The sequence below is a fragment of the Sturnus vulgaris genome, chromosome 9, assembly GCF_052056855.1.
Source record: "Sturnus vulgaris isolate bStuVul1 chromosome 9, bStuVul1.hap1, whole genome shotgun sequence".
NCBI classification, from domain to species: domain Eukaryota; kingdom Metazoa; phylum Chordata; class Aves; order Passeriformes; family Sturnidae; genus Sturnus; species Sturnus vulgaris.
The window spans coordinates 4,342,672-4,367,473 of NC_142251.1; positions in this window are offsets into that span (position 1 = coordinate 4,342,672).

Here is a 24,802-nt window from a genome sequence, read left to right on the forward strand (position 1 = left end):
GGGCAGGGAAGGAGGAGCCCAGGCTCTCTGGTGGGACTGCTGGGTGGGTTGGTTTCATCGTGGGAAGGCTTTTCCTTTCCTTTCAACATGCCCTGGCTGCAGAAGCAGTTACAGCCTTAAACAAACCAGCTGGCACAGGCTTAAAATTGTGTTGTTATTCATATGCATCCAAGTATAAAACAAGGACTGTATGAGCTGAATAAATAAACAGACTCACTGGTCTCTGGTGAGGAGGTCTGTGTCGTTTTATTCACACTTTTTGCCATGTACTCTGGGGTCATTTGCCAGACTGGGAATAAATGGCATCTGGTTCTTTAGCCAAGGCTTGATCTGCTCTCTCATATAAAGACTTTTCTTTACTGGTTTCTGGGATGCAAAAACCAGGTGAAATGGAAGGAAAATCTAGCCAGAAAGTGTCTAAAATGTATCAGAAACCTTTGGGCCTTGGTTCTGGGTGTGTTTATTCCCTTTTCCTGCCATCATAACAGGGCAGAGAACACGACACCCTTGGTTTAATTTAAATTCAGCAAGAAAGTTCTGTAATATTTGTTATAAACTTGCTAAATCTCAATAGAACTAATTTAACTAAATCATCTGCTTTCCAAAACTCAATATATCTACAATCAAACACCAAACATATTTCAGTGGGAGGTTGTAACAAAAGTGATTTTAGAGAAGGAAAAATGCCATTTGCAGGCAGAAGAAAACCACCCATTTAAAGTCAATTTTTTCAACAGTCACACAGAATTCACACCAATTCACCCCAGTCTGACTTTGCTGAAGCTGCTCTGTGTCAATGCCTCTGGGAAAGGCAAGCTGGCCCTAAGGAGCTGCCTTGGTAGAGATTGCTGGACTCTATTCTTTCAACAAACCCATTTTATTGTTTCATGATGGGTTTGAAATCAAAGACAATTCAGATCTGGCTGCAGCTGTGCAGACACCCCTCCTCACATCCTCCTGCAGAAGGCCAGAAGTAGGAAAATGAGTGGGTTTGCCCATTAAACCAAATTCTACAAATATTACTATATTTTGAAAATGAAGAGGAAGAGAAGAGAAGAGAAGAGAAGAGAAGAGAAGAGAAGAGAAGAGAAGAGAAGAGAAGAGAAGAGAAGAGAAGAGAAGAGAAGAGAAGAGAAGAGAAGAGAAGAGAAGAGAAGAGAAGAGAAGAGAAGAGAAAACTGACATTGCAGAGTGCCAGGGAGCAGCAAAGTGGTTTGGCCACGGTCAGAGCTTTGACCTCCATCCCCTGTGCCAAACATTCCCTTGCTGCCACCTGAAACCAGAGAGAGTCCTTAAAACACAGAACAGGGAGAAGTAAAGGGGACATCTGTGAATGCTGCTGCTGGCAGTGCTGGATGGCCATGGTAGGAGAAATTGTGGGCACACTGATCACCCACATCAAAGCCAGGAAGGCAAAGTTTGGGCTCGGGCTGGTTTTCTGTGGAGTACAGCAGGAGCATTGCTGGAAAATGCAGCACGCTGCTGGTTCCATCCAAAACCTTCCCCGTGTCATTAATGCTGGAAACCCCTCATTATCCTCTCATTAAACCTCCCTTAAAATGCATTTTCGTGCTGAGGGCTGTGCATGGCATGTGCAGCAGCTCTTGCTGGTGTTTCAGGTGCAAATTTTTGGCCTGCTGGTGGGGGAAGGAAAAGAGCAGAACCAGAGGCAGAGCAGATTTAACTCCCCTGTGCTGCAGGCCAGGTGAAGGTGGGTGTTTGTGGTCCAATCCTGCAGTGATGTGTGAGGGAGCAGGATTAGGCTGGGCTGAGATGCAGGGCTGGAATCAGAGCAGAGCCTAACTGCATTAATTAGGGGCTTTGTGGAAAAGCCAATCCCCAGCAGCATGGATTATTTAATGGTGGAGCAATGTGGGCTCATGACTGCTGCTCTTGGACTGCTCTCATCCCATGTTCTGCCTTGGCCTCCCAAAAATGTTTCTGTCCTGTGTGAGAACACAGCACACAAACACATTCCCAATGAGAGCATCGTGGCTGGATTGACACGGATTTTTCAAGGATGGTGACAGGAGAAGGAAGAAAGGCTCGTGCACACCACAGATGTATCTTTGAAGACAGAACATGGGTCACGCCTTGGAATTTGGGGGCTGAGATATGGGAATAGCTTACTGGGCTTTTAGGGTTTCTTTGTGTTTCATTGTGAGACTGGTCCTCACCTGCTGCCCTTCACCCAGACCTAATTGTACACATTATACCACAGGGAAGCATCTTTTTGTCTTGATCTTGGCTCTTTGCCTGGCATTTTCCTCCCACCTGATAGAGGTGCAGGTGTAATCTTTATTCTTATGCATGTTTCCATGTGTGTATCAGTCTCTCCCATCACCCTAAGAGCATCTCACCTTGGTGAATCCCAAAACTCAGTCTCCAGGTATTTCCTCGTGCTCTGCCATGCAGGGGAGCCCAGGCAGGGCTGAGGACCCAGCAGTTGTGCACTCGAGTGCCTCAGCAGGGTTTTCCCTCCCATGTCCATGTTTCCAAGACTCAGAATCTCCTTTCTGACATCTCCTTTCTGCTTTCCTTTCCCCAGCAGCATTTATGGTGCCTAAGGCACAGGGAGCATCCAGGAGATGTGCTCACAGCTGGTCTCACTGAGCAGCAAATCAATCAGCTGCTGAGATAAATGTCCCTCCAGATAGGCACATGGAATTAATTAATCCAATTAAGAATTTTTGTTGCTGCTGTTTCCTGGAAGCAAACGTGGCTTTTAGCTCTGGGATATACTACTATTGCACAAAGGGATAAGAAAACCAAAATCAAGAGGATGATTTGTGTGTGTGTGGTAAAGAGTGAAGCTTTTAAAGTGGATTAGTGTTATTGTTGGGTGGTGGGAAACATGAGACTCATCCAAGTACAGCCTGGAGTTCACTGTGATTTGCAAACCTGGGTTATGGCTGTACATCAAAACATGGCAAGGGCCTGCTAGGCTCTGGCTGGTGCTTGTGCAGCCAGGAAAGCAGGAGAGTTTGGCTGGGACATGCTCCAGTTTGGGTTAAAAACACCCCTGACAGATGCTGAGACACCTCTGCATCACTCAGTGCTGTGGACACAGAGGACCCAGCTCTGAGGGGCTCCAGTGGCAGGCTAGGTTCTTTTGTTTTGGAAAAGTTCATTCCAAATGCAATATTGTGTAATATTTACTCCTCTGTGTATTTACTCCCACAGTGTAGGCAGTGATTCACAAGGGTAGTATTACATTATTTACTTTTTTTTTCTCTTACCAGATGCTGCTCCAGCTCTGCTTCTGCTGGGTCACAAGGCTGAAATGCCCACTGCCTGCTGGCACACATCCCCTTTCACAAACAGACCCGATTTTATTTTAAAAGCAGGTTTTCAGGAATGATTCTCCTCGCTGTGAGGTTCCCCTCGACCTCAGTGCCCTCGTGGCTGCAGAAGAGCTAAAGGGAATTTTTTCAGAGCCCCAGGTGGTTTGGCAGTGTGGACGAGGTGTTTGATCAGGGCTTGGAGGCTCTCAGGGGGCTGGGTGGTTTGTGCTGTGATAGCCAAGGACTATTGTCAGTCTGGGCACACGTGGGACTCGTTTTGTACCAGCAGTGGGGAGCCCCCCCTTCATCCTCACACCCATCCAGGGAGGTTGCAACAGCCCCAGCTCCTCAGGGTGAGCCCAGGCTCGAAATAAAAGCACATTTTTTCCTATCATCAGGAATAATCATTCAGGGGATGATCAGAGGAAGCCAAAGCCTGGAGGTGCTGGGTAAGTTTTGGGAAAATCTTCCCATGTCACTGTCGACATTGAACACTGGAGGTGGTTTGGAAAGCCAGAAGGGGATTATTTGGGTTTTCTCTTTGCTGGTTTATTAATAAAATCCAACAATAACAACAAAGCAAAATAAATCTCCCTCGTGCCGAGAGCAATTTCAAACAACAACGCTTAGGTGGTGACAAGGCATGAGGTGCTGTAAACCTTTCTGTGGACAGAACTAGAGCACAACCTGGGCAAAGTGAGGTTCCATCTGAAATAAAAAGAATGGGATTTTTTTGTGGAAAAAGGTAGACCCCGGCACTTCTCTGGGGAGAGCAGGAAAGAAACTGTGAGTCTGCAGGAACAGAGAATGATGAGAGGTCTAGAAAAAGTAATTTCTGCAGGAAGATGACAAGAACCAAGTTCATGCTGTCCTGAGCAGGGAGGCTGAAGGGTGAAGACACAACATTGTAATTCAAATATTTAGATAGAGAGGAAATTCATAAACTGATTTTGTGTCCACTGAGCAACAAGGAAAGAAATCATAGGCTTAATCATAGGCAGCAAAAGAGACATAGGTTAAAATCTGTAAAAGAGACTTAGAGATGCTCTGGCATGGCTTTTGCAGGCAGACTGTGCATTTGCCACTGCTGCAAATCCACACAGGGCACCTCCACCTCCCAGGCATGGCTCAGAGAGCTTTTGGCAGTCAAACTCCCTTCCAGCTCCATTTTCTCTGATTTTGAAATAACAGCAAAATTACAGCCTGGCAGCATAAGAGCTGGGATTATTTGTTTTAGGATTAACATAATTAGGCTGAGCATGAATCAGATGTTTTAGCAATTTGCAATTAGAGCACAAAGGAGAGATGTGACTCTGTCTCTCTGTCACTGAAAGATCTACAAGCAGAAAGGAAATGCTGACAGACACCTTCCTCTCACCTCCACACATGCCAGGTAGGGCTGCAGGAAGGATTAGGCATCACCTTTTAATCCTGCTGTACAGTGCCAGCCTGAGCCCTGCTTGTGTAAGCACAGCCTTCCTGCAGTCCGACTTCCAGTGTCTTCATTAACATCAATAAATGTTAACGCTTGCTGGATTTGCTGGGAAGATTTGAACTCCAGCTTAACTCAGTGCTGACATATCAACACTTGAACTCAGAGATCAGATCCCTCCTAGAGCTGCCTGGTTTAAGATCACAAGGGATTGCTCTTGGCTGCCTGCACCTCCTGCAGCGTGGAGCCTGCATGCAGGAGCAGAATGATGCTCTGGGACTGACACCCCATCTTGGCTGGAAACCTTTGATGAGAGTCAACCACATCCCCTGGGACAGCCCCAGTGGATAATTACACTCACAGCTCAAAATGTGCCTGTTTTATGGCTGGGAGAGCTTTAACTCTGCTGGATATACCTGGGATTCTCTTGATCTGATAAGTGACTGTATCAGTGAACAGGTCAGGAAGAAGATGCTTAATCCCCGTGGGGGCACACAGCAAGCCAGAAAATTTCAGAGAGGTATTATAATAATATTCTACATAATAATAATAATATAGAGATTGTTCCAGCCTCTTTATGACAGGCAAACCATGAAGGCTTTTCCAGTTTTCCCCAATTTTCCTCCTGGTAGCAAGCTGTTTGCTGTTACACCTCACCACTGGCAATGAGTTTGGTCCAGGGAAACTCCATCCTTGCTGTGCATGGTTGTGGCATGAGCAAGGGAATAGCATTTGGCTCTGACTGCTGTTGAGGGACTTATTTTATTTTGGTGACTGTCTGAATGCAATGTGAACTAGCAGTGCAGCACCAAGTGCAGGGAGAGGGACTGGTGCTCTGGTGCTGTGCTGCCTTTGGTGGCACCTGAATGGAAAACTTCTTAAAGATAAAAATGTCCCTGTTGTTGTTTTTGCCCCTGTTTTGAAAGCAGCATCATCTTTCATGTCTGTGGCAGTGGATAAGAGGTTATGCAGCAATATAGACTCAGCAGAGTGGAAGCCCAACATGCCATGGGTGCATTTTAGAGGCATCTGGACCTTTCCATCCCTCCAAACTGTGTGTACAAGTCTTTCTTCTCCTGAATCTCAGCAGTAAAAGTCCAAAGGGCTCAATTTTATCCCATCCATCTCACTTCTGGCACAATTTCCTCTCAGGAGAGTCTGTGCTGCAGACTCTCTCAGCAGCAAACACCAAAGAGGGTTTTTGGAGGACTGTATTTAAATGTACCAGCTCAACACCACCACTGGTTTACTGGGAATCTCTCTCACACTTTGATCAGCATCTGCTATACAAAAGATGCAGAGACATGGACATTTCTCTGACAAATGCTTCATTTCTTTAAGGAAGAAGTGTTTGAAAATTAGGTTTTGAAATCAGGCTGGAGTTCTTAAAGTTAAAAAAAAAAAAAAAAGTGGCCAGGCTTGGCTCCCAACATCAAACTCCTCTGAAAATCCTGGCTGGAGACAGGAACATGCAATCCCAAGGTCCAGGCTGCTGTTTGCAGAGCAATTTAGCAGCATGCCTGCTCGACCCCTGGCTACAGTGGTACCATCTGTGGTCTATTACTGGGGATTTTGTACCAGCTGGGCAGCAGGAGCTTGTCTGAAATCCATTGCAGCTCGGGAGCTGATGAGCTATTTAGCTACTGCTTGTATTTGTCTTATAAAAGTAATAATACCATGTTCTGTTGCCATTAAGGTCTGACATTAAATGCATTAATTTCCTAATAGATCTAAAGTAAGAGCTAGGACGGCCTTTTATTTTTAATGAACTGAAGACTGCTGTGATCCCATTCATCCACCCATGAAATCCACTGACTGACAAGGTCCCATTTCTGGGCAGCAGGGTTAAATGTGCTTCAGACAAAAGCCAGATTTTCCTTTCTTCTGCATGCCATGGGCAGGATCAAAGGAGTGGGGAAATGGACATTAAAGCACTTGTAATCAGGGACACAGACTCCATCCCAGCATGGGCCAGCCCCCTCCCAGGCTTATGGGACTGCTGCTGTGTGCTATTGCATGGGAAGCCTGGGAGCTCTGGGGAGAAAACCGGGCAGGTAAATGAGGCTGGGGGCAAGAGCTGCGTGGACCAGGCTCAGATGTCATCTCCAGGAGCTTCTCCACGTGGGAGTGAATATCCTCTGCAGCTCTGGGGCTTCCTCCCTGTTCAAGGCTTTCCTAAGGAGCTGTAGTAACTCTGGGACTCAGCAGATGGTGCTGCTATGGATAACCCTGGAACGGGATGGATGGATGGTCTGGGGGGGAAAGGAAAGCAGGAATACCAGTTTGATTACATTTCCCTTTAAAAGCTGTGCTAATGCACTAGAAAAGCTGTTCTCATTAATCAAACCTCCCTGCAACTGGAACAACACTGTAGGAAATCCATGTAAAGTGTGATGGAGACCTGGATGGGTGGCAGGGCCATTCCCTTTGGCTTGCTGGGCAAACCACAGGACCTTAGAGGTGAGGATGAAGGTCACCTTCAGAGAAGCTGGGGAGTCACCCCCCCTCTTGCCTTTCCCTCTGGCCTTTTAAGACACCCTTTTTCAAGCAACCCTCTCAAATGGTCTTGAAAGGATCAGGGCAGAAAGACTGCTGATGTCTCCCAAAAGACAGCAAACTGGGAATGGTTTGTTTTCCAAGCACATATGAGTTCATTTTCTTCTCAAAATTTGCATTTATTTTTAACTGGATTAACATCCAACTAATGTGGATGTCAACCAGTTGGAATGCAATTTTGGGAATTATGGAGGAATTTAGCACTGTTGATAGAAACCATGTGATGGAGTTGGAAAGCATATGATGTTTATCTGCATGGGCTTGGTGTCATTAGCATGCTCCGTGTTTCTCCTAGGTTAACTCTTAGGCGATCCAAATGGGAAGAAATATTTCTACCACAGCTCCCATATGGCTAAAACAAGAGAGTGAATTACTTAGCTTGAGGTTTAAAAGAAATAAGAGGGAGTTTATTACCCAGATCTTCCTCCTAACACGAATAGATAATGGCATTATATATATAAAGTGGTTTTTTACTTGTTAGGCTGGGTTTTTTTTTTTCCATTTGTCAATGTCTGAATTATTGCAGTGCATGATGATTTGTAAGCACATATGTATGAGCCTAAGCAGGCAGCTCTCCTCATCCTGCATCTATTTCAGGCATGTTCAGAGGAGTTATGATGGCATGTGCTGAAACTTGAGGCTGATAAGTCAGGAGAGAACTTAAACATCTTTAAGTCTGTACCATGAAAGGGGAACCTCTTCCCTGATGGGGCTCATGACCCTCTCAGGGCTGAAATCCTGCCCCCAGGAATCACAGACCAGGAAGCATCAAAGCAGACAGGACGAGTTGTTCCTTAATCAAAATATTGTGAAACTGTGGTTCTGCCAATGGTTTGCTGCTCAGGGTTTGTAGGATGGTTGGGGAGCTTCAAAGAAAGATGTCAACCAAATGTTTTCCTGAGTCACATGCACGGCAGAAGGAAATGTGCTTCCTAAAGGTCCTACCAGCAGATGAATATCTTTCTGCATTCATTAGAGTTGTAAAGTCATCCCCCACCCCCCTCCCTGCACACACATGAAAGTTGAGGGGATTTGCATCCCAGACAAAGCCAGATTTGGGATCTGAACGTTTCCCTTCGAAGGAGCAGCACATGGATCTTGCAGTGGACGTGGTGGGGGGAAGCACAGCAAGGACCTGGGTGTGTTGGGCAGCTTTTTATGATCTCCTGCTGTGCCCCAACACCCACTGGCATCTCTGTGCAGGGACCCCACCACAGAGACACAGGGCCACTCCTGGCCACTGCTTTGCTGCCTCTTCCCACACAAGTGCTGGAAAATCGATGGAAGAGGGGTTTGGTTGGAACTCTCTCCAAAAACCTGCATTTATTGTGCAGAAGAACATTTCCTGACCTGTCCCTGCTCCACGGAGGGCTCATTACAGCACAGAATTCCCTGTAAATCACATCAAAAGTGGCCTTTCTTCAGGATGCTCCAGAATACCTGAGCTGAGGATGCTCCCTGCTGACAAAGGTGGGAGGATTTCCATGTGCTAGCATTGCTCCCTCCTCCTCCTCCCTGGGCACTGCCTCTCCCACAGGACATGATCCTGGACAGCTGCTTTCTTCACTGCTCCACCATCCATCTACATTCCTCATGAGAAAAAGTCATTTGGGCATGGTGAGGCTGACAGAGCCTTCTCACATCTCGATTTCCACAGAGTTTTGTTCACCCAGCTGTAGTTTCTCACCCCCAAAAACGCCCAGCAAGATGGGAACTCCTTTCATAAGAAGACAGGGACATGAGGGATGAGTTTGAGACCTCCAGCAATGAGCTAAAGGGATGATAAAGTGATAGTGGTGGTCTTTGGGCTCATACCTCTCTCATTAGGGTCTGTAATATCAATGGCAGCTGCTTTGATGAATGTGGATTGAGTAGAGCTCCCAGTTTCTCTAGTCAGAGAAATTCAAATTTTAGTTCTACTTGATGGTCCCTGGGAATGCAGAGGGCTGATTTATGAATGGCAGCATTGGGAAAATGACTTAAATTCATCCTCCTCCTCCTCTTCCTGATAACTCCTTCCCTCCTGGAATTTGTGGGAAGCTGGAGTCATCACGGCATTGTGACAAGGTCAGATCCAAGGTTACTCTTATTTTATTATTTATGCCTTAATTCCCTGGAATTGGAGGCCTTAGGAGAGATATTACTCCTGCAGCACAGAGCAGCTGAGCTGTGGTGGTGCTGGTGGCACTCTTCAAGATTTCACATGGACTCTTTACTCTTGTCTTGCAATTAACAGAACCACTCCCTGTTAATTCCCACGAATGGTTAGAGGGCATTTAAAAAGTCTCTTATCACCAACTAATTCCATAATTTTTTGGGACCAGAACCCCCACGTGTTTTTTCAATAAGCTCTTCTCCTTCTGACAGCGCTACATCTTTCACAAACACAGCAAGACTAACCTCTGGACTTTGCCTGCAGCAGTGAAGTATGAAATTTTGAATTCCATGGGTCACTGTTTTCACTGCAGCCAGATGTGGATAAAAGGCAAAGGGTGTTTTATTGTTGTTTTTTCAAGAAACAGAGGAAGGTTTATACTAAGGTACACCCTCTACCCTAAAAACAAGTGGCCAACATGTGGCTTAAATATCACCAATTGGCATTTCAAAAGATGAAACTTTAAAAAAAATATTTTGAATTTAAATATTCTGTCTGCAGCTAGTAAAGTACATTATGACTTTAAATTGGATTTAGGAAAACATACAGAAGAGCTACGACCTTGATGCCAAGATGTGCATTAGTTGTGGTTTCATTGGCATCACAGGTACCAATGAGTTGTGATGGATATAAAAGGGAGATACTCAATGGCTCAGACCTTCCTTTAGCTCTGAACAGATTGGGCTATCCATTGGAAATAAATTAACAGAGGTATCCAATCCCTGTGTGCAGTGATGGATGAGTCTATGAAAGCCTTCTTTATTGGTATGCATTTTATGCAAACTCTTCTGGCGACTGAGGCGTGTTAAAAAACTGCTTAGTTTAATTTCTCTGAAGCCCCAGTGTGCCAGTGATGATTTAAATCCTCTGTTTCCTGCTTGGGGAGCTGAATATTGAGCAACCAGGAATGAATATCTCAATTCTGGAATTTTATGAGGAAAGCTATCTTCGTGGTAAAATTTCGGTGGACCTCTTGGAAACACTTCCAGAGAATATTTAAAGCTATGAAACCCATAAATAACAAACTGAGAAGTTCACTGTTTGTTTGTGGGGGGAAAAAAATAATTCTATCTCTCTTTATTATTTGATCCAGCCCTCCCAGTCTCACAGATGTTGGACAATATTTGGGTTCCCAGCCACAGTCTGTGCAGCCCAGCAGAGTGACATGATTGTGACATGATTTTGGCTTCCAGCAGTTTCCCCACCACCTCCTGAAATGCTCTGTTATGAAACAAAAAGATAAAAATGGTGATCACAATGAAACACAAACCAGAGATAGTTGATCATCCTCCAGCTTTGATTGCTGCTGCTTTTAGCCTGGTGCTCCACAGCACATTTGCCAGATGCACAAGTAGCAAGGTTGTGACAACCCTGAGATTTTACTGCTGCACTACACTTTTAGGATGATGTTCTCTAAATGTTAACAGCTGTAAGTCAGGGTTTTGGCAAGGGAAAATTCTGCAGAAAGTTTGATTTTTTTCTTTGTCTTGCTGTCCAAGTTCCTCTTGTCAGAGGGATGGAGCATCTCCTCCACTGAGATGGGCTGAGAGAGTTGAGGTTTTTCAGCCTGGAAAAGTGAAGGCTCCAGGTCAATGTTGTTAGAGACTTTCAGTACTTAAAGGGAACCAATTTTTTTACAGGACAAATTTTTCAGCAGTGCCTGTTATGACCAGGACAAAGAGTGATGGTTTTAAACTAAAAGAGGGTCGATTGAAACTGGATATAAAGAAGAAAGTTTTTACGAGGGTGGTCAAACACTGGCGTAGGTTGCCAGAGAGGCAGTGGCTGCCCCAGCCCTGGAAACATTCAAGGTCAGTTTGGATGGAGCCAGTTTGGACTGAGAAACCTGATCTAGTCAAAGATGTCCCTGTTATTGCAGGGGGTTTGGACTAGATAAACCCTTAAAGATCCCTCCCAACCCAAATTACTCTGTGATTCTCTGACAATGGGAAGAAAAATATTTCTCTGTCTATTTGTACCTGTTGAGAGCATTCATCTCTTCTCCAAATTAGGTGATTTCTTCGCTTGTGCCTTTACAAGATTTTCCACCCCTGTGTGTTGCACACAGAGCTTCAGCAGCCAGACCACATTTAGCAGGAAATATGTGGCCCCACCTTGGATGAAAATTATATGACCATAGAGTGGTTTGGGTTGGAAGGGGCTTTAAAGATCACCTGGTACAACTCTGTGACTGTGAGCAGGGACACCTTCCACCAGAGCAGGCTGCTCAGCCCCCATCCAGCCTGGTCTGATCACAAAAATAGCTGATGAAGGAACAGGTGAAAGCAGAGAAGGAAAAAGTGTGGGTTATTCCAGATGGAAGCATGGAATAAAGGAGGAAGGAAAAGGATTTGGAGACAGGAGCCTTCCCCTTTTGATGGCAGGAGGAGAGAGGAGCACCAGAGCCATCTGAGGGGACACAGCTGGCCTCATGTATGTCCCTGCTGGCAGGTGAAGGAGAATCACCTTTCCCTCCCTGCTCCTGAGCTGTGGGGGCACAATCACCCTTTCAGATTTACCACCTTGTGTGCTGCACAGGCTGGTCCTGCTCCAAGCAAAGCCTTTGGAGCAGCAACTGCACCACGTAGGATCACAGAAACTCAGTCTCACCCCAGCAGCCTAATGACCTCAATAACTGAAGCCCTTTGAGGAGCAGGTATTTTCATCCCTTTCTAATTTGCAGTTTGGACCTAGGGCAATTTTTGTTCCTGAAGCTTTGGAGTTATTTCAACAGGGGAAAGCCACGGCACAACCGCTCGTGTTCTCGCTCGGGCATTTGAAGTCTCCCTATGAAACAGCTGGCCTCTGATGTGCAAGATACCTGCTTCCCACTATTTGGCTTCCAACAGCAAGAAGATGACTTATGGCCATGAACTATCCCTTAATTTAACACATCAAAACCGAGCAAAAACAAACAAAGCAGAGTGAGGAACACATGTAGACCATGAACTCGCATTCTGCACCTTGCACTTTTGCCCAGAGCACATGTTTTTGCAGCTTATCTCCCTAGGTATCTGTGATGGTGCCTTCTCCTGTGTTTGTTTTCCTTGTGTGGGGATTCTTGGCAAGAAGCTGTTTCTCTGGGAGAAAAAGCAGTTTTTGCTTCTCTCTGGCCATGGACCAAGCCAAGACCTTAACTGGACACTTAACCACGAGTTTGCTGCAGAACCTGTCCCAATACATGAAGTGGCTTGCACTGATTCCAGAGGGTCTTGAGGAAGGTTATGTCCCAACTACTTTGTCTTTTTGAGCTACATTATCCTTCACTTACATCAGTTTCCTGTAATTTCTCTCTCTGTGATCTCATAAAGACCTTCTGCAGCTCTAAAATGCCATGGAATGTCACAGCAGCAGCTTAGTTTGAGTCTTGCCTGGGTGTGAAATGGGGAAAAGATCCATCCATGGGTGCAGCCTTTGGCAGCTGGGATTGATCCCACAGTGTGACAGGCAGTGAGCATCACCTCCTACTACTAACAGACTGTAAAAAGATAATAGGATGCTTCCAACCAAAAATGATCCATTAATTCTTATTTTTATTTCCACTGACTGCTTTTTGCTCTACTGCTTCTAAGTGAAAGGCTCCTGAGGTGTCTCATTCGTGGGTAATATCAGTGCATCCCTCTTGGAAAAAAGATTGTGTTTCTTGCAGAGACAAAGTTCAGATATACTTTGGATCAGAGATTCCCACTATGGACTCCAAGTCCTGCAGCTGAATTTTCAGCTGGAAAACAGACCTGGTGAAACTCAGCTTCAAGTTTGACTGAAAGAGCCTATAACACTTCCTGAAAACACTTTTAACTCGTTTCTAAATTGGTATTCCTCTTTGTACTGGAATAAGTGTCATTCAAAAAAAAGATAGTGAGGAAAAGAGTCCCAGTTTCTTCTGGCCAGCAGAAAGGCAGAGTTCTTCCTGTCAATACTGGGTTTGTGTTACAGCTGGGAGATGTTGTCCCTCACCAAACACAAGAATTCAAGTCTTCAGCTGGTCTTGCAGGGCCCCAAAACTTGCTCAGAAACTGCTCCATTATCAGCAGGGATCTGCATGGATTTGTGGATACAAAAGCACTCATGTACAGCCAAGAAGGTGCCACATCCAGTGCATTCCCACTGCTGATAAAGAGGGAAAAAACAGCCTTTCCTGTCTTCCTGGTGATGAATACAGAATGAAAGGGTCAAATCCAAAAGCTAATGGCTGGCCAGAGACTCAGTTGGGCGAGGGTTAAGATCAAGTCTTGTGGAGTCAGGAAAGAGAAAGGCCCCAAGTGTCCTCAGAATTTCCATATGACATTTAGGTATCAATGACAGCATTGTTCAGGAGCAGGAGCTCATTTTCTGGGGAAGGCAGCTCGCTCCTTGCAGAGCACGCTGCCTGTGGCTGGGGATGCCAGGCTGCAGCTTGGCAAGGAGCTCGTTAGTTCATTTCAGAAATGCCCAAGTTAAACGAGGTTTAAATCAAAGCTGTTCCACTCGCACTGAGACACACCAACTTAATCCTGCCGAGGACACTGACCTGAAAATGTTTAACAAAGTCAACATTTCTAGGGAAAACTTTTCCTGTGTGGAATTTCCAAAGGCTTTTGATGTTTTTTGTAGTTTATTTTTCATCTAAAAATCCATTTGCCGTATTAATTTATTTTTTTTTTTAAGGATTATCTCTTAATCTTACCCTGTTACAAAATGTATTCATAATCCTCATGGCAGTTACTTAGCAAGTCTTAAACCTGTCATTAAAATACCTCCTCTTGTTACTACAATCAGCAGTCTTAATCCACTTCAAGTCTCTTTTTTTTCTGTTTTTCCTTTTCTCACTTTGCTCCCAAATGGCTTAAACCAAGGTATGACAGGTAGCAAACAATCCCCCCTCTAACTACTTGGAAGAAACAAATAAAGGGAAGGAATACATTCGTGTGGCAAATTCCTGAGAGTTTGGATACTAGAGGCTGTAGGAATTTGCCCTGGGAAATTTTAAACTCACTCCAAAGTTGTGGGTTTGAACAGTGGTGGATTTAGTCCCTGGGAGGCAAGGATGGGGAGAGGTATTGCCAAAAGAGGGGGTGGCTGTGAGCAGTCCCATTCTTGGGGTGAAAATGAGGAATCGAGGTCCTGTGCAGGAGGATGTGCCATGTCTGGATGCAGGGAAATAAACCTCGAGCTTCACCTGGAAGTGCTCAGCAGCCTGGGGTGGCTCAGCAGTGCCTGAATCCCTCCCAGCACCAAATCCCCTGGGAAAGCCCAGGCTTGGGAGCTGCAGGAATGGCTGGACACCGGTGAGTAGGGGGGCAAGCAGTGGGAAAACAACGGGACTGCATTGCTGGAGAAGTGGGTGTGAGTGTCAGGGAAAGGAAGGCTGGGAGCAGGATGTCTGATTCATGGGAGACAAAAAAGCTCCTGAATTGTAGAGGAGCAGAGGAAAGGCTGCAGCTCTGCAGTGCACATCACTGAAGGGGAGGATGGAGGATTCATTTGGTCTGTCATCCAGCAGGACGTGGCTCTGAGCACAGGTCAAATGCATCAGGCAGCTCCCACCTGTTGGAAACCCAGAGCTTGTTTCATAGCCAGCCCCATCCCATCCTGCAGGGGTGGTGTCCAAAATTGCTCCCAGCCTGTGCTGCCTGTGAAGGTTTTTAGGGGAAAACACGAGCTCACGTTCAGAGCCCCCCGAGACCCCAGGCTGTCCTGGGAGCTGCTGGTTAAACACAGCTCTGGTTTGAAATCAGATATCTCCTGCACAAAACTCTGCACAAGATAATTAGGCTCAACTGGGAATTTTTAAAAAGGCATTAACTCCATGAACTTTTCAATCCAAAACAATGCCACAATGAGCACGTTGGGAATAAGGCATTCTGGCCCTTCTTGGGGATCGTGTGTTGAAGTTGTCTTGTTAGTAAGGAGGCGTTAATGCAATAAAGGAAAGCATTGTGGCCTGGAACAGCTGGGCTTTTCTAACTGCTTGCCTAAATGTGGATGATTAATGACCAAAATGCATCCTTGCTGAATGGCATTGAGAGGCTGGAGGTATTTCATGGCATTTTCCTTTTTCCATTTTTGTAAGAGACTTCTTGCAAACAAAGCTCCATTGATGTGGGTCCATTACAGATATGCAAAGTGAATTCCAAATTATTGCCTATCTGATGGGTGACAATAATGTTACATTGTTGTTGCATGTTTCAGGCTGCAGGATCTGAAGATGCTCAAAAAGCCACTTGCTACTTTGGGAGACTGGAGCTACTCAAACATTTTAACTAGATTTGTTGTCATTGTTGTTGGAAAATGCTGCTTCATCCAAACCAGAACATCTTGCAGTGAAATAGTCCCATTAATAACATTTCCATGGGAAAGTGTTCAGATTTTCTGGGGTCAATTTATAAGCAGAGAAGAATCTAAATGAGAGCTCCCATCTTCTCAGTCTAAAACCAGATGTTTCAATGGCAACAACGACAACAGCAACAACAACAACCAAAAAAACATTTTGGGGAAGCATTTGAAAAGTTCGGTTCTTTTTCCACACCGGAATGAAAACACATTTCCAGACCACAAAGACCTTCGTGGAAGTGCCCTGCAGATCTCTGGCTGCCTCAACCAGAAAATTCTTGGCCCATCAGGAGAGGGGCTGGCACAGAGGTCCTTTGTTAGCCCAGCCATGCCACGGCCACCCCACCCCACCCTGGGACTTGGGTGGGGCTGTCACCCATCTGCTGCTGTCTGTGCTTCTGCCCTGAAGCCTCTGGAAATGCAGAAGGGCTGCCTTGCTTTTCTTCACCTGTGGAAATGTGCCATGTGGTTCACAAAAAGTAGGAAGAGTTCTTTGGATGCCTGAGCAGCCATCTGGGGGAGAGTGCTGTGGTTTCACAAGATATCAAACAGCCACCAAATAAAAGCACAGAGTAGGTTTATAGCAGAGCTATCAGGAGTGCATGTGGAAGGCAAAGCTGAAGGCTGGACAGGTCTGCAGGGGATGTCCTAATTTCCCAGTAGCCCCCTCAGTGTTGCTATCCAACACCAGCCCACAGCTGCCAGAGTGCAGGTTTGAGTGTCACCCACCAGAGCTGCACCAGCAGCGGCCTGGGGACTCCTGGCTGGTAGGAAATACCCAGCTAGGATGGGTGGGTGCATCCATGTGGGTCCTTTTAGGGTGGGACAGGCAGGTTTTAGTTTCTTGCTGACACTGTGTGCATGGCTGCAGGCTGGCAGGGAAGAAAGGACAACATTTTGACACCAGTTCTGCTGGCTGACCCTCCTATGCCCACAAGAAATATGTGTGAATGACAATTTCCTTCACCTAAAGGCACTGCTGCAGCCAGGCAAGGTATATCAAGCATTTATCCAAGGCACTTAAAGGCAAATTCTTTTTTTTTTCCTCAGCCAGCATGTTGGCTTTTATCATTCAACAGGCCATGGAATTGTTTTCCCTAACATCCCCTTAAGAAGGATGTATTTTTCAAAATACTGCCATTCCCTTCTCTAAAACAGGTTTTGATGTGGCTACTTCAAATCAAAACCATGAGCTTTCCTCTCCTCACGCCCACCGACTTAAAACCTGCCCCCAATGCCAGTGGTTCAGAACTATCAAAATAAAGCAGTTGCTTTAAGGAGTGTTTGCTTTTCCTCTCAGGCTCCTTCTCCTGACGCTATATTGTTTGTGGAAAAAGAGTTCTCTGGGTGGGTCACTGAGCTGTCGTGGTTAAGAAGCTGTATTTGAAGTCTGGTTCAGTGTAGAAGAAAAACATGTCAAAACAGCCTTGAAAGTACAGCTCCCTTTTTTCCCCTCCTCCATGTCAGGATGTTACCTTTTCCCCCTCCGTGTAGCAGCTCTTTCCCATGAAAAACAGCTTCTTGAGGACATTTGCTGGGTGGCTCCAAAATGCAGTGAAAATAACACTCTTTTCATACCAGGAAAACAAATTGCTTCTGGAATAAAGCCGTGCCTATACAGCTCTGCAATTTAACTTTGCTTGAATGCTCACTCCTGAATATCTTTACATCAGGGAAACATGCTTAATTATTCCTGAGTAATTTTACCTGCTGGACTGCAATTCCTCAAATAAATGCTATGTGGGATTTTCCTGATGATGTTGTTCTTTTTGTTTGAAAGGATGCCAAGGAGCAGGTCTCCCTCTTCCATTTTCCCCCTCTACCTTTTGACTTTACAGCAGATTCTTGGTGCTCCTTAAATAAACGCTCCTCTGGGATACTTTTTCATGGAGTGGCATGAATGCCATGAGCCCCAAAATGGCATTAATGCTTTTTTTCTTCTGTGGCTTTAGAATGATGTTCATCTAATGGGGATGTGTGTTGCCTCAGAGAATGCTCTGTTTTCTATTCCTGCATTTGATTCTCTGCAGCTGGGGAGCCACGTTTCACAGGTGGTAGGGAAGCTTATTAGATTATTCATAACTGGGTTTATTTCTTCTTTTTCCCTTTTTTTTTTTTTCCTCTAAGCAATTAAAAACATGTGTCAAAGGAGGCCTGAGATGATTAGAAGCACTGCTGACATCTCTTTCCCATTTACCTTTTGCTGTTTTCACTTGGTTTTTCACTGAGCCTGGTGCTGGTACCCACAGATGTGGCCCTCAAGGAGAGAGAAGTGAGAGTTTTTCCTGTTAGAAATAGTTAAAATACAATTAAAAAAAAAATATAAACTATTTGCTGCTGGTTTTTCAGGGACTCCTGTGTGAGAAAACTCTGTTGGTTTCCTGGGAATGAGCAGCAATCACATTCATAATTATGGTAATGATGATGAATGTTTTCAGGCATTTTTTCTGCTGGTGACCACAGTGCAGTGACAGACAGCTCATCTGAAGATGAATTCCCAATCCATGGCAGTCTTAAAAGAGGCACATACACCATTAAGGGGAAAAGTGCTGAGGGAGTCACTGATGGGGAGAATTCTCTGAGCCAGCAGAGAAGTTGTCACTACATGAATCCCCAGCTGAAACTCAGTGGGGACAGCAAGGCTTTGCAAGGCTCCATCAGGATGGTCCAGACATGTGTGAACCAGATACCAGCTTGGCATCCCCTCCAAAAGAGGACTCTGGTAGCTCTCATGGGGCCTGTTCAGCTCCTGGATCCCAGAGGAGCCCAGGCTGAGTTTTCAGAGATGTTGACTTTGACTGGCTCAGGTTCAGGCTGTGCTTGTGAATAGCCAGACCCCAAAATGCTGAGCTGATTTTCAGGGAAGAGCTTCGAGAAAAGGAAATTGATTCAGTGTTGTATATAGTACAAAGGCTTCTTAAAGGGCTTTTGTTTAAAAAAAAAAAAAAAAAAAGAGCAGGACTTGTATTTGGTTGAAACTACTGGATTCTTAAAGGATTCATACATGCAATGGAAGGAGAAGGGGTAAAAAATCAGTATCAGAAGTAGCAGTGTTATAAACAGAGATCATAAAATCATGGAATCATGCAATGGTTTGGGTGGGCAGGGACCTTAAAGCTCATCCAGTTCCACCCCCTGCTATGGGCAGGGACACCTTCCACTGTCCCAGGTTGCTCAGAACTCCATCCAGCCCCTCCATCCAGGGATGGGGTGTCCTGCCTGGGCAGATGGGAGAGGTGCCCAGCATACATGTGGGCTGTGGTGATGGGACAGAAACATCTCACATGTCTCAAGTTAAGCTACTCACCAGCTATTCACCTTTCTCCAGAGCATCTCCCATCCCTGGAGTGGTTCCCACCAAAACCTGTCAGGCAGAAAGTTTTTGTCTTCTTCTTCCTCACTATGTGTAAGTGACAATTACATCTCCACAGTGCAGCCACCTGGTTTTACCATCAGCCAGCAACTCCCTCCTCTTCTCCAACCCTTCTGCTGCTAAATAATTCAGATTCTGAAAAGTTTCCTTTTAAAATACTCCTGGCTTATGTGTACCACTCTTTCATCATGATTTTCTGCATTATCTCCTCCTCTGCCTTTGGGTCATTTCTTATACACAGGAAACAAGAACAGGATGGCAAAGTTTGCATGAAATATCCATCCTTGTGTGGGAGAAAACGCAGACAGCTGAGTCAGGCCATGCTCACAAACAGTCCAAACACTGCAAAATATCCAGCCCCACCACTCCTCCAGCTGCAGGTTTTCCCAGTCCAGCCATCCACCACCACTCATTTGTACAACTTTGAAATCGCCCACCTCAAGGAGCTGCTCTTGGGAAATACCAGGGTGAAAATGACTTTTGAAACAGCTTGGAGAGCAGTGGGTGTCTGAGGCTGAGCCTGGATTTACACCTAACCTCACCCCAGCTCGAGCTGGAGCTGTGGAATGTGCTGCCTGCACAGAAAATGCCCCTGGCAGCAGGCTGCTGTCATGTTCAGTGGCACATCCACACTGCCATCAGCTGTGCTCCTCGGGGACCTTTCCTCCACAGACGGAAATGAACTTCTGCTTCTCTCCACCCTGACATCTGCCAGCAAGCTGAGGCTGCTCCATCCCTCACAGCTTGGTTTCCTAACGTTTTGGTGAGGAAAGGTCATGTGGGATGAGCATAATAATATTTTTCAGTTAACCCATGGGTCTCACCTCTGGTTCTGATCACCTCTTGGTCTGGAAACCAACAGCATGTCTATGGTGTCTGATCAGAGGAGAAGCCAGATCTGCTCAGCTTTTATTTTTTTTTCCCCAAAGACATTTCAAACTTGTCTAAATTCCTACTTTTCGAGAGTTAGTGGGAAGGCTTCATTCAGTAGCCATGGAAATACCTGAAGAAAAGAAGCAACCTAACAGCTGACTTCCATGGAAGTAACAGAACAAACCTGGTGTCCATCAGGGGAATCTGGAGTCATTCTGGGATTTTATTGTGCAAAATACCAGTTCTTCATATCCCAGAGGTCACCCACTTTCCTGTCCAGAGCTCTGTTCCTCTCAGGCACTTTTCAGCTTTTCCATTTGCAGGTTTTGTCCTCTGAGACATTTCCTGGAGGGTGAGGAGAGCTGCAGTGCTGCTCACAGGTCTGCCTCTGACATCCTGTGTAGCCTGTGAAGGTCACCAGCAATGTCACTCCTGAGAAGTTGCTTTTCCAGCTTAATCAAGGCCAGATTCCCTGGAAGGGCTGTGATCCAGGAGACAACACTTCCCATGGCATCCATTCAGCTGATGCTGCACAGCCCTGGCTGGGATTGCCCCCAGTAATGATGTTCCTCCAATCAACCTCAGTGAGACCAGACCTTGTTCAGCTCAGAGTGATTCTGAAAATCCCATTTGCCTCATCTTCTTGGTCCACAGGATCCCCCAGGATGATGTTACTTCCTCTGCCTGCACCAGAGGTGGAAATGTTTTGCTGGTTGCTGCAGGGTCTCTCAGCAGCACCAGGAGGCACAAATAAATAACAATGTACAGCACCAGCTGAAGTTTATTGGAGCTAGGACTGAGGGGTTAATTGCCTAAAGCAAGGAGGGATAGGTTGGGTTTTTGGGATGGCTGGATTCCACAATGAAGCAAGAAATCCCCATCCTACCAGCAGCTGTGCCAGGGTTTATGTCCTTTCCTTTTTAATGTTAGGTCCTGATGAGCTGAGCTGCCAGCCATGCCTGCTCAGATTGCTTTCACAAATGGTGTGGCCTCTTCTTTCTCTGGTTACTCTGCAAATATAATTTTATACCAGGATGTTTTCCAGTCTGCCCAGCTGCACAGAAGTGATGACTTCTGGAGGAAGAAGTCAGTCCAAGGTGTTGGTGCAGCCTGGCTGGAGCTACAAGGAGCTCTCAGACCGCACATTTTCTTAGATCACTCTTTTTCTGCAGCTTGAACTCTCAGTTTTTCTCATGTGGAACCTACCTGTGCGTGTAGGACAGGTAGGTTCCTATCCTAGAACCTGCCTAGGGCTCAGCAAAGCCCCCCATCACTTCAGAGCAGGGAGAAGATGCTACTCTTCTCTGAAACCTGAAAAGAGGAGTTTGTGGTAGAAAGTGCAGAAAAGCAGCTTTTTCTTCCCCCTGCTCCTCCTCCCATCCTCCCCATGGATGCTGCTGCTCACCCAGATTTTCCCAAGCACTTTATTTTCATTGAGTTAAGGAAGCAGCTGGTTCTCTGGGATTTACATGCCTTTGAGGTAAAGGCAGAGCAGCTTTGAGAGCTGACTCCTCTCTGCTACCTGCTTTGTGGCTGGCACTGCAAACCATAGGAGAGGGATTTTGCCCAAACTTTGCAGCTTTTTCATGTTGATTTCTGAGCTGACACCTTTCCTTTGAAACAGGGAACATGACAAGCACTTTTTCCCAATGTCTTGAATCTTAATCCAGTTTTTGCAAGGGATTAAATAATTTTGTGGGCAGGTGCTTTTTTTTTTGTTCCTCCCCTCACCCACTTTTCTGCTGTGCTTGGACAAATAATTTCTGCAGGGTAGGTAGTGCAGCCAAAGCAAGTAGTGTACTGTCTTTTCTCAGTAAAAAAAATCATAAAAATTATCAGCCTCAGATTTATTTTGACACGAAATTAAAACTATGTTCAGACAGAACCAGAAAATATCACAAATAAAAACTTTACCAAGAGCCTGGCTCCAAAGTGATTGGTTCCTTCCTGAGTTACCTTATGCAGTAAAATTGTGATCTCAGTGGGAATGTAAAGGCAAAGCTGGTGTAAAATCTGGAACTGGTTTGCACCCAAGCTTTGCCTGGTGGCCTCATCAATCTTGTTTGATTCCTCCCGTGTTGTCCAGGTAGGGCTGAATGCAAAATGGAGCAACAGAGGGGTTTTGTTTTGATACCATATCAGGTTATTCCTGAGGGAATCCTACAAGGGCAGAGGAGGGATGTCACTCCCTGCTGATCCTGGCTGGAATATCTCAGGATTTGGGGTTGAGGGTCCCTGCAGTGAGTGTGGCTGTCACAGCCAGGGGCACACATCAGTCAGCTCCTGACACACCAGATTGCCTTTTTCCATTGAAATTCAACAATGAGAAATGCAGCTCAGAGCCTCCCTAGGAGACCTCCGTGGCCTCTCATAGCTCCAAACACATCATGTTCTTAAAAGGACTTTGTAGCAAGAAAATTTCCAAAATGTGGCCAAATCTGAGCTGGCATGAAATACAGAGGCACCCAGTGTCCTCTTCTCTCCATCCCTCTGATATTTTTTTCCCATTTGGTCAGTAGGTGATGCCATTCCAAGGAAAGATTGGGATTTTCCCTGTCACCAGACACCCGGATCCCTCAGGGCAGATACCTGACCCTGTCTGCACACACTGCCAGCACTCCAAAGGAGCCCACCTGTAGATCTTAAAAAGCCTGAAGTTATTTCTTTGCTGGCTTCAGATAATCATGTAAAGTTTTATCCACACCCCAAGGACAGACAATAAAATAAAATGAGAAACTCAGATAAATGGAGGTAAAACCCCTCAAACTCACGTTTGGTTAATGTAAACAAAGATGACATTTTTTACTGTCATTACATTTCAGTTGAGTCCATGTGCTGTCCCACCTCGCCTGCCTGGCATTAAGGACCATTGCTGGGATTTTTTTAGTACCTTAAAGCAATCTGGTAAGGTAATTTCATTTCTTCCCAGCAACACTTGTGATTAAAATACTCCCTTCCATTGTGGAAAAGACTGTGAAACATGTACTCATCTTCCCCAATAAAAGCCTTTATGGGGTAGAAGGGGGAAAGTAATGTTTTCCAGTACTCACCAAAGCTAGCATTTCATATGAAATTTTAATTTATCTTGTATTTTTAACCCTGGAAACCTGATCTCGATAGGATGGTGTTTGTATATCATGTCCCACACACACACATCTCTTGCCAGGGATTATTTTGCACTTGGCAATGTGTTCCATCCATATATTGACATATTAATGTACTTATTTATGGGATTAATAGGATGAATCCCTGCCAAGAGCAGAGTGCACTGCATGGTGGATCAACACATTCTGCTGCTCTCCCTCCACCTGGGATTGCTGCAGGAAGAATTCCACAGGGATTCTGGTGTCCCAGTCCTCCCCATCAAGCACCAGTCCTGGGCTGAGTGGCTGCACTGGGGTTTCCTTTGGGTTTTACATCCCCTCTCTTGAGTCCAGTACATTTTTGGCTCCTTGAGGATGAGGGTTTAGTGGTTCCCTGTGATGAATGAAAATGATGCATGGCAAGCTCAGCCCAGGAAGGTGAAGGTGATCAGCTTGGTGGCCTCGAGCCCAGCTCCTCTTCTCTTCTCTCTTCTCTTCTCTTCTCTTCTCTTCTCTTCTCTTCTCTTCTCTTCTCTTCTCTTCTCTTCTCTTCTCTTCTCTTCTCTTCTCTTCTCTTCTCTTCTCTTCTCTTCTCTTCTCTTCTCTTCTCTTCTCTTCTCTTCTCTTCTCTTCTCTTCTCTTCTCTTCTCCTCTCCTCTCCTCTCCTCTCCTCTCCTCTCCTCTCCTCTCCTCTCCTCTCCTCTCCTCTCCTCTCCTCTCCTCTCCTCTCCTCTCCTCTCCTCTCCTCTCCTCTCCTCTTCTCTTCTCTTCTCTTCTCTTCTCTTCTCTTCTCTTCTCTTCTCTTCTCTTCTCTTCTCTTCTCTTCTCTTCTCTTCTCTTCTCTTCTCTTCTCTTCTCTTCTCTTCTCTTCTCTTCTCTTCTCTTCTCTTCTCTTCTCTTCTCTTCTCTTCTCCTCTCCTCTCCTCTCCTCTCCTCTCCTCTCCTCTCCTCTCCTCTCCTCTCCTCTCCTCTCCTCTCCTCTCTTCTCTTCTCTTTTCTCTTCTCTTCCTTGTTCACCACTCCATCAGCACAGATTTATTCCCATGCTCGATTTGTAGGAATAAAAGAGCCAGATAAGAAATATGTTTTCAATAGTAATGTCACCAATGAATGCTGAGCATCTCGATATCAGCCATTAAGTAAAAGCAGGGGAGGAATGAGCATCATTTGTCTGTTGCCAGCTTCTCTCAACTGGCTTTCATTTAGAGGAGAAAAAATCCCCAATCATTTCTATCCAGGTAATAGTGAAATATATTCTTTGTCAGCAACAGGTCAAAATGCAGAGATATGTTATTCACAGCAAGCTGACTTCACATTTTCTAACCTAAATGCTGGATTGCTTTCCTCAATTATTCACATATGTTTTCTGGTTTAATAATAACCCACAAGCTGTCCCCTAAAGAAAACTACAGACTTCGTGATGTTCAGCTAGAATACATAGGTCTGCTCAGCCATGTCTTGTTCCAGTAGCTGAACCAGCCAGTCCCAGAGATTAAATTAAGAGAGGTGCCAGTGTAAAGTGCATGCTGTTAAAATATAAAGATATGCAATTTACCCACCAAAGAATTGCAAGTAAGAAAAGTTTAATGATACAGTGACTTAAATAAGAGGCAAAACAAGCCTGATGGTCACACTGTAATTACCAATCCACATGTTCTCTGTTCCAGGCCTTCTGCAAAACAAATTTATTTTCTGCCCACATAGACCTGGACACTTTTCTATCAGCTCAGCTGC